Consider the following 6609-nt stretch of genomic DNA (forward strand, 5'->3'; position numbering starts at 1 on the left):
CGTGGTATCAACATGTCTATTAATTGCATGTAACATTGTGGCTAAAATCAAAAGGATTCTGAAAAGACAAAATGGGGAAAAAAAAAAAAAAAACCAAAACCCTTAATATGGGAATTCCTTGCTTCACAAAAAAGCAAAGCAACTTTCAAGTACACGACTGCAGATCTCAAAGTGGAACTTCCACAGCTTCGTATGCTGCTGCTGCAGAGGACCTACTTTGACAGCTTAATGATCGTGACTCTTGCAGACACTGAGCCCAATTATAGAAAAAAGAAATCCTTTATTCACTGACTAGGAAAAATGTGCTGCATTTCCTTTCAAATGCTGTCGGCAGTGTAGCTATGCCGGTTGCAGAAATGCACTGTATTTTGACTGTGGCTCTGGCCTGATGCTTGCTCTGGTTCTCACCACTGAGTCCACACTGCTAAAAAGACGCTCATCAATAAACTGGTGGCTGCCCTGGGGAGAAAGGGGGCTGTCTGTGTCTGCTGCGTGGGGTTATTAGTCTCTGCAAATGGTCTCTCTAGGTGGTGCTGACAATACCCACGGACCGATGGTACAGCTCAAATTATAGGCCTGGCCAAAGAGCCTGATTTGAAGAAGGCAGTGGCCTTGAATTATAAATATTAGAAGCCATGTTCTCCATTCTCATGAGCATAGTAGACTGGGGAAAAAAAAAAAAAAAAAGAAGAAAAAAAAAAAAAGGTAAAAGGAAATTCCTTAAAATTGTTCGTTTTCAACATACAATCACTTGATTTCGGTGTTCATGGCTCTGGAAACTGTTGAGTCAAGGCCCGAACCACTGATTGATTCTCTGAGGAAAGCACAAAGTCAGCCGTAGGAACACAGGTGAGGGCAGTTCAGCTGTGTGACTAGAAGTGGTAGAGATTGGCTGCGACTCTTCTAGAACCTATTTAAGCACTGACTGCCACTGGGCCAGCTTCTCCTGGAGAACGCTCCCCTGTGGAGTCCAACATGCAAACCCAGGCCTTCACCTACAACTATCTCTTCTCTGTTTTTTCTGTTTCCCATTTTCAATGCAATAATCTTCCCAGCTGTAACATCAACTGTTACAGTGACTTAGTTTCTGAGTGCTAACAGTTGCCTTTATCTGTTTTTAGGCTAAAATCATAGCCTGCCTTGGCAATGCCTGCAGCTCTCAGCTCGCATAGGCACTGATGCATTACACATTAAGCAGCACAATGATACCTCATGGTGCCTTCTGCAAAATGGCTTGTGCTAACTCAATTGCACATTAGCTGCAGTTTAAACTTAGCACAACTAATGCTGCCGGAGCAGAAAGGCCGTGCCGTGCAGAGATGCCTCCTATCTGTTAATGCAGCTGATGGAGCACAGTTGCACTCGTAGGCACAGCCTTAGCTCCCTCTTTTAGTAGTGTAATTTGTACTGTGTGCCAGGCAGGTGAGAGCTGACGTAGGTGGCCACTGGGTACAGTGTCTTGCACGGTAAAATAGTGAGCAATTAGCAGCAGGACTTTCAGCTACACTGGGAGGGGAGTTAAGAAAAGTATTATATTGACACCACGTTCAGGCATTTAAGCACCGAAGGATCCGCTGTGATACTCTAATCTGATCTCCTGTATAACATACGTTGTGGGATTTCCCTGGCTCGCCTCGTCTGACGAGGAGAATGTGTTGCAGAGAAGCGCCCCGTCGCAGGGTAAAGATTTGCGGCATGCCGGCTCCGGCGCACAGCGGGTCCCGGGGCGCTCCTTGCCCGTGCGGCTGCGGGCCGCTGAGTGGCGCTGCGGGGCCGCACACGAGCTAAGCGCACGGCTGTGAGGGGAGATGGGGAAACAAGTTGTTGCCCTGTAGCTGTCAGTGTCCAATGAGCATTTGGATAGCATCCTTAACAATATGCTTTAGTTTTTGTTTCGTCCCCAAGCCATCGGGTACCTGTGTGTGGTGGTCTTTGTAGGTCTCTTCTAACTGTATTCTATTCTGTTCAAAAAGATGTTCTGCGTTCTGGCTGCTGTACATAAAGCTGCGGAGGGAGCTAGTCTCAAGGGAAAACCCACATCCCTGTCTCTTGATTACTAACTCCTCAGGTTATCCTCACAGACACAGAGACAGGACTGCTGCAAATCCGGATTTCCCCAAATGCACCTCACGTTATTTCCCACTGCTACTGTTTTATTCAGCCCTAATTAGAGAGCTAAGGGCTGTTTCTCTGAGATTTCATCGTAACACAGTGGTCATTCTGAGAGACGAGCCATCCAGCCAGAGGTATTGGATGAGCACTGCAAATGTGTGCATTGACACGGTGCAGGTCTGGAGGGTCTGACGCAGCCTGAACTTATTGGACAGTTGCTGCACAGATGGTTGGTGCTCACAGAGTACACACGATGTAGTCAGAACTAATCAGACTTGATGCACATGTGCTCATATTTATGCATGGATATACTGAAACTCAGAAAGCCATCGGGGGCCATTGTGACAAGTCACTTTGAAGGTCTCAGTGGAAACCTAAGTCAGTCCTCTGATGATCTCCAAGTGGTCTCAGCTCTCACGGTCATTCTTTGGCCACCTTCTTCTGCAGCATGGTAGAAGCGAGTCACTTTACCCTTGACTTGGAGTGTGGCTGCTCTGCAGCCCCTTGGGCGGCTCTGAAGATGTTCCCCTGTGGGAGATGGCAGCAGCTGCCAACTCCATGTCTCAGCCTGGTTCTCCATCTCAGGGTCTGTTCAAGCACAAATCAGGAGTGGACGGAATGCATATCAACTCCTATCTCCATGCAGGAGGTGGCTTTTAATTAACACCTGATTTTGATTGTTAGCCTCTTGTGTGTCTATATACAAAAAGTTTAAAAACGTAACACTTTGACCCTTATGTCCTCACCTTTGTAACTCCTATTAATGTCTCGTGCATCTTCTGCAGCCAGCATGAAATGGTCCGGTGTTGCAAGGTCAGCTCTTACCTCACCTTCTGTGCTGCAGGCAGCAGGCGATCCCAAAGCACTGTGCTGTGGTGAGTGTCATCTTTATTTGTGAGGCACACAAAGCTGAAGCAATTTGCAGTGCTGTGCTGGTGGCAGACAGTGGGTCTCTGTATTTTAGCCTTAGTCTGATACTGCAGTTATCACACTGTCCTCATCTCATGGCTTTGCGCAGGTGAACATGCCTACGGCCCATACTGAGGTTACAAAATCTTCCTGCAAGTTTTACCCATAAAAGCAAAGCCGATCGAACCTCTTTTCCATTTGTCTCTGTCCCGTGGCCAAGAAGATAGCACTTGGTATTGTCCGTCTTTAAATCAACTTAAACATTTGCTTAACAGTGCTGTAAAAGCAATCTATTTATCAACTATGATCTCATTAGATATTTGTATCCTTCATAGAGAGAAGCTAGAGAAAACAAAGGTTCAAATGCAAAAGCGAGCATCTTTAGAAATAGTTTGTTTCAGGCTGTGGCATTATCTAACCGTGTAGCAAACCGACGAGAAGGGCAGAAGGAACAGAGAAGGGAGTTTAGCTCAGCAGCGTTTCAAAATGGAACGTATTTCTCAGCGTGCCCGTGGCTTTGGCTGCTGGGCGGCTATTCAGTAGGAGCGTCTGCACGGCGCAGCGCAGCCAGAGGCGCTCGGCCGCCGTCAATTTGCGGCGCAAGGAGGCTGGGGGTGTTCGCTGCTGGGGGTGCGCGCTGCTGGACCTCACGCGGCTCCCCACCAAAAGGGAAACAATGTCCCGGGTCTGCACCGCTCGCTGTATGGAAACAAAGCCCTTCAGCATCTGTGGCAGGAAAGTCACCAACTGCCATATGTCACTCTGCTGTGCATATGTTAAGTGGGCCCGACCAATCGCATTGGCACATTCTCTGTGTGACTTGTTGTCCCACACAATGAGCGCCCTGTTGTCACCAGCGCTAATGCTATGCAATCTGCTTTGCCGTGGTGCGGCAGGCAGCTCGCCTCTTGGTATCGTAGCACATTTTGCCACATAAGCGTGGCCCCGGTATCGCCGGCTGCTTTGCAATCTGTTGCTCTGCCGAGTGCGGTCCCTGCTGTCACGGTTGCCGCGGCCTGTCGGGCCACAAAGGAGCGGCCGGGCTGCGGCAGGGACGCGCTCTGCTCAGCTGCTGCCTGAACGCACGGTCCCGTTCTGCGGCACGGGCTGCTCGGTGCTGGTAAAAAGCTTCAATGCTCCGTTGTCTGTAATTAATTGTTCCCATTCCTTTAGGGAAAAAAAAAAAAAAAACCCACAACGAAACAAAACACAGAACAACTGCAAGTCAGCCTGACTTGAGAAAATGGAATGAGTGGGTTTATTCTTTATGTTCCTTGAAGAACTTGTAATGCAAACAGCAGCTATAGGTATGGTAGGGTAGTGATCTAATACTTTAAGAAACAGAGCTCATTTCAAGAGTTTCTACTGAAACTTTTCATATAGCGACGTCTAAGTCAAGATGACAACACATGTAAGGCTTGAGAACTTTGAACATTACAGAAGCCAAACTTCAGCAGCCAGCCTCGCTGGCAACTGCCAGCCAAGCTTCTGCTCAGAAGAGCCCCACAGAAAAAAATGCATGTTACTGAAGCATTCCAGTAACGTACAGGTTACCTCTAGGATACATTTAATGGTGCTAGGTGACCAGAGAAGATGTGCCAAAGTACTGAAAAGCTTGTGTGTACAGTGGCTGCTGAGTCGGCCATACAGCCAATCCCATTATATCACGTTGGAGATTGAACATGGAAGAGTACGGGGCACGTACATAGAAACTAAATCGGATCTGGCAGGGCAGTGTCAGTTCAGGCATGCCCCAGGAGTACGTACTTAGTTCTTAGCCTGAAATTCCTTACTGTAGCTTTTCTCAGTGCAGAAAGTAGTGTCTTTTGACCTACAACTTGTGTAAAGCTGGAAAACAGCCCCGATTTAGCAATGTGATTTTATAGCGCTCAAACAGCTGTTTCTGCTGAGGGCTTTGAAGCCCAGTCACAATGAAAAAGACTAAAAGAAAAAGAGAGTATAAGGACAAAAAAGCTGCCTCTAGAAATATGACTAATAGCCAGACCTGTCTGTACTTGTTAACGTGTGCCAGAATGACAATATTAGCAGCTTGGCCAAATGTCAGAAAATCGCTGCGTCGTCTGATGCTAATAGGTGAGTTATTCACTAAAAGCAGGGCCGAAAAACTAGTGATGCCTCCCTGAACCTCAGGGTGGAGCGGCAGAGATATCTCGCAGGCCTAAGAGATGCAGATGAGCCTGGCCCCTTAAACAAGCTGCTGCCTTTGGTGGCCCAGTCCCACTGGGCCTGAAGAGCTGCCCGTCCCTAACTGAGCATTCATCTGGACGACGTGTGATGCGAGAGGCCCTCGCTTTGGAAAGATGCTTCACAAAGAGGCAAAAATGCCATTTCACTTGGAAGACTATGCTCAGGCTGCACGTGAGCTATTCAGAGTGAGCTACCAGCCATGCACGAATGAGCAGCATGCCTTAATTCTGCTTCTAGATGTCCCACTTCACAAGGGTGGGATTTTTGAACAGAGAGAATGATAAATCCCTCTGTTAGCTCCTGCAGTATAACTTGGACAGTTAGACTTGGTGTATATCTTTGCCTATGTAAAGTCATGGCAAGTGAAGGAATTGGCCTTTGGAGTTGTGCGCTGCAGTTCTTCTAAAATGCCGTGCGCTACCATCAGGTTTCAGGCCTCGTCACGTCTGCCTTGCGGCGAGGCGTGGCTCTCCTGCGTGGCCGAGAGCCAGGCAGATCCGCTGTGCTTGTGCTCGGTCCTGTCTGTCCGAGTGTCAGCCCCTGAGCAAAAAGCGGCGCGCCGGAAAGACTCTGTGATAAAGCCCGAGGTGCTTTATTCCACTGCTTTGAGTTTCCTGGAAATGTCTCTTGGAATAAAGGACATTGCTTTAAAGTGCACTTGCCGTAGGCATGTGCTTCATTATGCTCTTCATGCAAGCACATATTGAAATTCAGCTCAAAGAGAGCAGGAAAACCATTTTGCAGTAGTCACAGATCAGATTATTTGGTAAGCAAAAACCCTTTGGAGTAATAACTTTTCTGTGTGGACTCAGATGGTTTCTATATGCTCCCTGTCTCCCTGGAACTGCGTAACTCAATTGAGGTGCCTCGCTAAGCTTTAAAACCATCTCGTGCCAAGGTACCGCAGCACAGCGATGTTTCTGTCTTGTATTGCTATAGTCCCGATCTTGTGCAGAAAATATAAAAGTAGTCTGACTGAGTACTACTGAAGTCTATTTCCTATAGTGACCAACCTTCAACTGTGGTTGGGAGCGAGGTTTGAAAGTAACTCGGTTCTTTGAATTTCCACTTGCGCTGTAGCGCGGGTACATTGAGGTCTCTGGGTGTGATAAAACCTCCATTATTTTGGGGCACATCACAGGCCAACTGATGGGTAGTTTGGATCCGAGCCGAGAGAATATATGGCTCGTGTACTGGCAGCGATGTGAAGGAATAAGGACGAGTAAGCCCTTGACCTGAAGCGGAAGTAACAATTAGATGTTTTTGGAAAGTGTGAACTTTGTTGTCTCAGCAAAACCCAAGAAGCCGATACGCTGCGGTAACTGGCACGGTTTCCCATGTGTTAAGCGTGAATTTGGGTTCATGTTTAATTGATTTTAG

This window comes from Coturnix japonica, chromosome 5, assembly GCF_054131305.1.
Source record: "Coturnix japonica strain WE chromosome 5, WE-NBRP24, whole genome shotgun sequence".
Lineage (NCBI taxonomy): Eukaryota > Metazoa > Chordata > Aves > Galliformes > Phasianidae > Coturnix > Coturnix japonica.